We start from the raw sequence: 9,965 nt of genomic DNA, 5'->3' as shown, positions 1-9,965 counted from the left end.
ACCCCAATCAATACCATCCCAACATAAAAAATCCAAAAAACCCCCCCCAAAAACCCCATTAAAAAACCCCCAATACCCAAAAAATGCACCAAACACTTCCCGACCACAAAAGACCCCCCCAAAACACCAACCAACAGACCCAAACCCCCCCACCGTATACACCCCCCCACATCCAAAGCACCCCACACACAGCACACCCAACATCACCCAACACCCCAAACAAAAAGTACACACCCCAACAACAGATCCCCCACACTTACTATACACCCCAACTTCACATTTCCACCCCCCCCCAAAAACAGTTTCCACCCCACACTCACAGTACACCCCCCAAACGTATCACACCCCCAAATCCCCGTCCCCCCCCCCACCATAACAGTATCACACCCCCCAACACCATTACCCACCCCCCAAAACCATAAAAGTATCAAAACCCCCCCAAACATCACGTATCCCCCATCACTATCACACCCAAATCACATATTACACCCCACCCACGTATTCACCCCCAACATCACAGTATACACCCCACAACACAGTTTTACCCCCCCCACACACACTTATCACCCCCACACTCCAGATCACACTCACAGTATCACAAAAACCCCACCAACACAGTATCACACCGCCACACATCACAGTATCAAACCCACACACATCACAGTATCACACCCACACATCACAGTATCACACCCCACACATCACAGTATCACACCCCACACATCACAGTATCACACCCCACACATCACAGTATCACACCCCACACATCACAGTATCACCCCCCACACATCACAGTATCACACCCCACACTCACAGTATCAACCCCCACACATCACAGTCTCACACCCCCCACATCACAGTATCACACACCCACACATCACAGTATACACCCCCACACATCACAGTATAACACCCCCCACATCACAGTATCACACCCCACACATCACAGTATCACACCCCAACACATCACAGTATCACACCCCACACATCACTGTATCACACCCCACAACAATCACACCCTCCACAATCACAGTATCACACACCCGCCACATCACTATCCCACACCACTACATCACAGTATCACACCCCCACACATCACAGTATCACACCACCACACATCACAGTATCACACCCCACACATCACAGTATCCACACCCCCACACATTCACAGTATCAACCCAACACATCACATATCCCCCCCCCAAAAACCCACACCCCCCAAAATCACGATACCCCCCCCCAAAAAACCCCCCAAAAAACGACCCCCCCCTCACTACCCACCCCCCCAACCCACACAGAACACCCCACCCACCCCTTCCCCCCCCACTCACGTATCACAACCCCACACTCACGTATCACCCCCCAACCCTCCAGAATCCACCCCACAATCACATAAAAACCCCCCCCTAAGTAAAACCCCCCCCACACTCACAGTATCAACCCCAAACATAACAGTATCAAAAAACCCCAAAATACATATCACACCCCCCCCTCACAGTATCACACCCCAACATCACAGTATCACCCCCAAACTCCAGTATCACACCCCCACATAAGTTTTAAACCCCACATCACGTATCACCCCCCAACATAAAGTACCCCCCCACAAAACACAAAACCACCCCACAATAAAGTATCAACCCCCACATCACGTACAACCCCCCCACCCTCACATACCCACACCTTCACAACACACCCCAAAAATCCAGTATCCACCCCCACACATCCTATCACCCCAAACATATCCACCCCACACATCACAGTATCCACCCCACAATCACTATCCCCCACACATCACGTTCACACCCCCAATCACAGAACACACCCACACATCCATATCAAACCAAACTACAGTATCAACCCCACACACAGTATCACACCCACAATCACCCGTATCACAAAACCCAAATCACACCCCCACACATCACAGTATCACAACCCCCCCCACCCCAAATCACATTTTCCACCCAACCCAAAAAGTATACACCCCACCAACAACAACCCCAACTCCCCTTACACCCCCCCCAAACCCTATCCACCCCACACACATTCCACCCCCCTTCCCCCACACTCCAGTTCCCCCCCCCCACAATACAGTATGCACCCAACACCTTCACCGTATAACACCATCACAACACCCCCCCACCACAGTATCCCCAAAATCCAGTATCACACCCCACACATCACAGTATCACACCCACACATCACAGTATCGCACCCCACACATCACCGTATCACACCCCATACATCACAGTATCACACCCCACACATCACAGTATCACACCCCACACATCACAGTATCACACCCCACACTTCACAGTATCACACCCCACACTTCACAGTATCACACCCCGCACATCACAGTATCACACCCCACACATCACAGTATCACACCCCACACATCACAGTATCACACCCCACACATCACAGTATCACACCCCACACATCACAGTATCACACCCCACACATCACAGTACCACACCCCACACATCACAGTATCACACCCCACACATCACAGTATCACACATCACAGTATCACATCCCACACATCACAGTATCACACACCACACATCACAGTATTACACCCCACACATCACAGTATTACACCCCACACATCACAGTATTACACCCCACACATCACTGTATCACACCCCACACATCACAGTATCACACATCACAGTATCACACCCCACACATCACAGTATCACACCCCCCACATCACAGTATCACACCCCACACATCACAGTATTACACCCACACATCACAGTATCCACACCCGCACATCACAGTATCACACCCCACACATCACAGTATCACACCCCACCATCACAGTATCACACCCCAACACATCACAGTATCACACCCCACCACTTCACAGTATCACACCCCACACTTCACAGTATCACACCCCGCACATCACAGTATCACACCCCACACATCACAGTATCACACCCCACACATCACAGTATCACACCCACACATCACAGTATCACACCCCACACATCACAGTATCACACCCCCCACACATCACAGTATCCACACCCCACACATCACAGTATCACACCCCACACATCACAGTATCACACCCCACACATCACAGTATCACACCCCACACATCACAGTATCACACCCCGCACATCACAGTATCACACACCATACATCACAGTACCACACCCCACACATCACAGTATCACACCCCACACATCACAGTATCACACCCCACACATCACAGTACCATACCCCAAACATTACATTTCAACCCAAACACATCACAGTACAACCCCCACATCAAAACCCCCCCTCACAGATCACACCCACCATCACGTATCACACCCCCCAAACATACAGAAAAAATAAAAACCCCCAACCCATCACAGTTCACACCCCACAAATCAAATATCACCCCAAAACCCTCACAGAACCCCCCCCCACACCCCACACATCCCCCCCCCCCCCCCAAAACCCAACCCCCCACCTCACATTTCCCCCCCCCATCCGTTCCCCCAAAACCCCCCTCCAATCCCCCCCCCCTCCGTTCCACCCCAAAACCCCCCACAGTTCCCCCCCCTCCCCGTTCCCCACCCCACACATCACAGAATAAACCCACACATCCAGTTCAACCCCACACAAAAGTATAACACCCCAAATCACAGACACAAAAATCAAAAACACCCCCCAACTCACAGTATCACCCCCCACAAAACACAAAATAAAACCCCCCACATCACAGTATCACACCCCACACATCACAGTATCACACCCCACACATCACAGTATCACACCCCACACATCACAGTATCACACCCCACACATCACAGTATCCACAAACCCCACACATCACAGTATTACACCCCACACATCACAGTATACACCCACACATTCACAGTATCACACCCCAACATCACAGGTATCACACCCCACACATCACAGTATATCACACCCCACACATCACAGTATCACACCCCACACATCACAGTATCACACCCCACACATCACGTATCACACCCCACACATCACAGTATCACAACCAACACATCACAGTATCACACCCAACACATCACAGTATCACACCCCACACCTCACAGATATCACACCACACAACCCCACACCGTATCACACCCACACATCAACAGTATTACACCCCACACCTCACAGTATCACACCCCACACATCACAGTATCAGCACCCCACACATCACAGATCACACCCCACACAATCACAGTATTACACCCCACACATCACAGTATCACCCCACCCCACCATCACAGATACCCCCACACATAAAACAACCCCACACATCACAGTATAAAAAACCCCCCCACACATCACGTATTCACCCCACACATCCAGTAACACCCCAACCATTCAAAACCCCCACACATCACAGTATAAAACAAAAAACCCCCCAACATCCAGTTTTACCCCCACATCACAGTATACACCCCACCCACACCCCAACTCCAGTTTTAACCCCACACATCACAGTATTACACCACCCCCCCCATACAATCCCCCACCCCCCACAATCAACCCCGACATCCCTATAAAACCCCACACACCCCAAGTACACCCCCAACATCACGTACACCCCCCCACACATCACAGTATACCCCCCCAAAAAAATCACAAACCCCCCACACATCACAGAAACCATACCCCAAAACAGATCACACCCCAACCATCACTATCACCCCCACACATAAAACCCCAAAAAAACCAAACCCCCCCCTCCCCCCACAAAAACTATCAAAAACCCCCACACTCACATTTTTCCCCCCCAAACCCCCCAACATCGATATACCCCCCACATCACTTTCACACCCCCACCCGTTCCCCCCCCCATCCATATTCCACCCCCCCCCTCCTTTTTCCCCCCAACACCCAGTTCCACCCCAATACAGTATAAAACCCCCCACCCCGTTCCCCCCCCCCACCCCCCAGTTCCCCCCCCCCCCCCCCCCCTCCTTCCCCCCCCCCCTTCACGCACACCCCCCCCGTCCCCCCCCACCCCGTTCACCCCCTCCCGCCTCCCCCCTCCGTTTAAACCCCCCACTCACGTTCCCCCCCCAACTTTCACATATCACACCCCCCAACAAGTATCACACCCCCAATCCATATCACACCCCACCACCCGAAATCACAAACCCACACATCACATATCACAACCCACACCACACCCCCCAATAAAAACCCCAACTCACATAGCAAAACCCCACCTCCCCTATTAAAACCCCCACACATAAACATATCAAACACCCCACACATCACAGCACAGTATCACAGGATCACACCCCACACATCACAGTATCACACCTCACACATCACACAGTATCACACCCCAAACATCACAGTATCACACCCCACACATCACAGTATCACACCCCACACATCACAGTATCACACCCCACACATCACAGTATCACACCCCACACATCACAGTATCACACCCCACACATTACAGTATCACAGTATCACACCCCACACATCACAGTAACACGACCCACACATCACAGTATCACAACCCACACATCACAGTATCACACCCCACACATCACAGTATCACACCCCACACATCACAGTATTACACCCCACACATCACAGTATCACACCCACACATCACAGTATCACACACCCCTACACATCACAGTATCACACCCACACATCACAGTATCACACCCACACTCACCGTATCACACCCCCACACATCACAGTATCACACCCACACATCACAGTATTAAACCCCCACACATCACAGTATCACACCCCACACATCAAGTTTTAAACCCCCCACACCACGTATCACCCACACCAGATTACCCCCACACATCACTTAAAAAACCCCACACATCACAGTATCACCCCAACAATCACAGTTTAAAACCCCCCACAATACAGTATCACAGTTCGACCCCACAAAACACAGTACACCCCAAAAAACCCCACAGTATCACACCCCACACATCACATAACACCCCACACATAAGTACCCACACCCCCACCATCCAGTTTTAACCCCCACACCCCAAAACCCCCCACACATCAAGTATCCACCCTACAACACATAGCCACACCCCACACATCACAGTATCACACCCCACACATCCCCTATTACCCCCACACATCACAGTTCAACCCCAAATCCCGTATTATACCCCACACATCACAGACACACCCCACCATCAAGTATTACACCCCACACATCACAGATCAACCCCAAAACATACAGTTCACACCCCAACACATCACGTATTACACCCCACACATCACAGTATCACAGTATCGCACCCCACACATCACATATCAAAACCACCACCACAGATCACCCCCAAACCATCACGTATCACCCCCAAAATCACAGTATTCCCCACCCCACCATCACAGTAACACCCCACACATCACACCCCACCCACATTCACCCCCCCCAAACACCCTTTCAACTCCCATCCTTCACCCCCCCCCTCACGTATCACCCCCACAATCACAGTAAAAAACCCCACACTCCGTATACCCCCACACTCACAGGATAAACACCCCACACATCAATATCACCCCCCACACACAGTTCCCCCCCCAACACACAAACACCCCAACATCACAGATCAAAACCCAAACCAGTTTATCCCCCCACATCAGTATCCCATCCCACACAACAATTTCCCCCCCCCACATACATATCACACCCCCCACATCACGTATACACCCAAACATCAAGTATTACCCCCCACAAAACAACAGTATCACGTTCGCACCCCACAATAGTATCACCCCAACACCCACAGATCCACCCCCACAATCACAGTATCACACCCCAAAACCATCACAGTATTAAAAACCCACCATAAAGTTACCCACACACACGTTTTAAAAACCCCACACTCACAGTTCACCCCCGACTCACAGTATCACACCCCCCCAAAATAACATATCACCCCCACACTCACAGTCACCCCCCCCACATCAAGTACCAAAACCCAATACATCCGTATCCAACCCCACCCCCCATCACACCCCACAATCACAGATCAAAACCAAAACTCCAGTATCACACCCCAACAATACAATCAACCCCACACATCACATATTACACCCCACACACACAGTATCACACCCCCAACTCACGTATTATCCCCCACACATCAAGTAAACCTCCCACACATACAGTATTACAACACCCCCAAAATCACAGTATCACAACCCACACTACAGTACCACACCCAAAACACTCCAGTAAAAAAAACCCCCCAACTACGTATCACAGTATCGCCCCCCCCACATCACAGTTCACACCCCACACCACAGTACACACCCCACACATCACTTCACCCCCCAACACCAGTTTAAACCCCACACATCACAGTAAAACCACCCCACACTCAAAACCCCCACATCACAGACCACCCCCACATCACAGTATCCACTCACACATCACAGTATCACCCCCCCACACTCCAGTATCACCCCCCCACACTCACTTTTATTACAACCCCACACATCACAGAAACCCCCACACATCCAGATCACACCCCACCAACAGTTCACACCCCACACAACAGTATCACACCCCAAAATCAAGTTTAAAAACCCCAAAATCACAGTACACCCCCAAAAACCCCCACAGTTTTATCCCCACACATCCAATAAATCCCACACACATATTAAACCCCCCAAAAACACCACAAAAAACCCCACAATCACAGATCAACCCAAACACATCACATTTATTAAAACCCCCCACAATCACAGTATCCAGTATGCCCCCACCATCACAGTTTCACCCAAAAACCCCCCCAACCACACCCCCAAAAATCACATCCCCAACCCCCACATCACGTACACACCCACACATCACGAAAATCACCCCCCCACACATACAGATCCAACCCCCACTCACATTATCACAACCAATCCTAACTTTAAACACCCCCCATCACATATACACCCCAACATCACGTATCACACCCACACATCCAAAAAAACCCCCACACATCACAGTATCACCTCCACACATCACAATATCAAAATTCGCCTCACGCATTTTATCCCGGTTATCCCCGCCATAGTTCTCACTGTGAAAATCTACTGCCGGATTGCCCTCGTTTATTGATAAATTTTCCATTTATAAAAAAGAATATTACGTAATAAAAAAAGTGTAATATTTAAATTTTTTAACTGAAATGGTTTCCCGCTGCTTTCTGATTAACTTTTCCCTTTGTAATTTCTATAACCAAGAACGGCGATAGGTAACGGTACAGAAAACGTTTAAACCCCAACCTCTAAGAGGACTCTATCTTCATACATCGGTCAAAGTCCATATATATCAATGACGTTCATCTATTTAATTTTGCACGTTAAATCTTCTGGCACGTTTTGCTTCTAGAATCCTTCAAAGCCCGATACTGTGTCGTCTGCATGCAGTATTGCTGTGGACTGGTTCTAACACATGCAGGTGAATCACTAGTGTTCGCCAAGAAAAATAAGCGGGGCTGCATATCTATTGGTTTAAAATCTTATAACAGGAAATGGCCTGTTTGTATCTCGCATTGGGATATGATTTGAAATACTGTCATGTTGATGATGGTATCGATATGTGTCAGTTTTCATCATCTTAAGCCTAATTCTGTATTTGTTAACAGTGGAGGTGTGATGGAATTACTCGCTTTTAATGATTGAAGAGACATTTGCTCTTCGTTGATGAAGAGGTATTTCTTGGAAATGGACATGTGAAAAGTAAACGTGAGATGAAATAAGATATCATTGCATTTCAGTAGTTTATCAGATATTGAGTGTAAATATGTGGCTTTCTGGAGGTTGATGCAAAACATAGAAAAGTGATTATTAAAGCTCTCAAAGGAATGATGTATTGTCTTTAAATCTTTTCAAATCTCTGGACAACTGTGCAGATATGAAGGAGGAAAAAATGAAAAAAAAAAAAATGCTTCAACTTTACCATTTAAACTAATCGTGGAAACATTTAGATTTACATCAGTATCATCTCCCTAAAGAATAAGATTTGTTGGGTTTTTTTCTTCTAAAGTACACTATTCCGAGTGTTTCAGCATGCTCTTGTACTTGTATAGCTGCCTTCATGCCAACTTTTAAAGGTTTCCCGGAAAGAAACTTTTTCATCAACCGCATCAACCCATCTGAGTTAAATACTACATTGTACGCTGTATGTTACGGGAGGGGATTTCTAATGTTCCAGGTATCGTACCGGACAGCATGACCAGTGATGCTGTTCTTTAGGAGACTACAGGAATTCTTCCGGCCCTACAAATGTTGTAACGATTATTTTTGGTGACTTGTAATACAGCTGTAGTTTAGCAAAAAAAAATAACAATTTTGCCATTAAGTTTAAAATCAACCTGCCCCACATTTTTTCGTTTTAAATTTTATAGATTTTGGGAATCGATAAAACAAATTGTGTATTGATTCGTTACAATCTGATTCGTTAAACCCCCAGCTTGTTTTACTTATATTAACACGCAATTTTTTTTTTTTTTTTTTTTTTACCCTTTCACATAAGAGGTTCTGATCCCCTCGGAGTCGCTTACGTCCCAAACATAAGTGGTACAAAAATACAAAACAAGTTACCCCAAAAATTTTTCTTTTTATAGAAAACTGTCCCATCTAAAGCTTCAAGGGGGGAAAGTTTATAATGTATGCCCAAAAATATGATCCTAGTAGAAATTCAATGGTTCCGTTTTCCCCTCATTTAGGTCGCCCCCCCTTAAAATGTCACAATAACTCCTTTGGAGAATTTTCAAAAATTATGCCAATGAAAAGGGCCATAATGTAAAATTGTTCCACAAAGTTTCAAAAAATTTTCAGACCCAAAAGTTTATGGTACCCTATTTATAGAATAAAAACAATAAAAAAAATTACATAGTCTCAAAAATAAAAATTTTATTACATTTTTTTAACCCTGAAATTAAAAAATTTTTCATTCTTAAAAATGATATTTTTTA

This window comes from Pecten maximus, chromosome 15 (assembly GCF_902652985.1).
Source record: "Pecten maximus chromosome 15, xPecMax1.1, whole genome shotgun sequence".
In the NCBI taxonomy this organism is placed as follows: Eukaryota; Metazoa; Mollusca; class Bivalvia; order Pectinida; family Pectinidae; genus Pecten; species Pecten maximus.
This window is presented reverse-complemented; position numbering follows the sequence as displayed.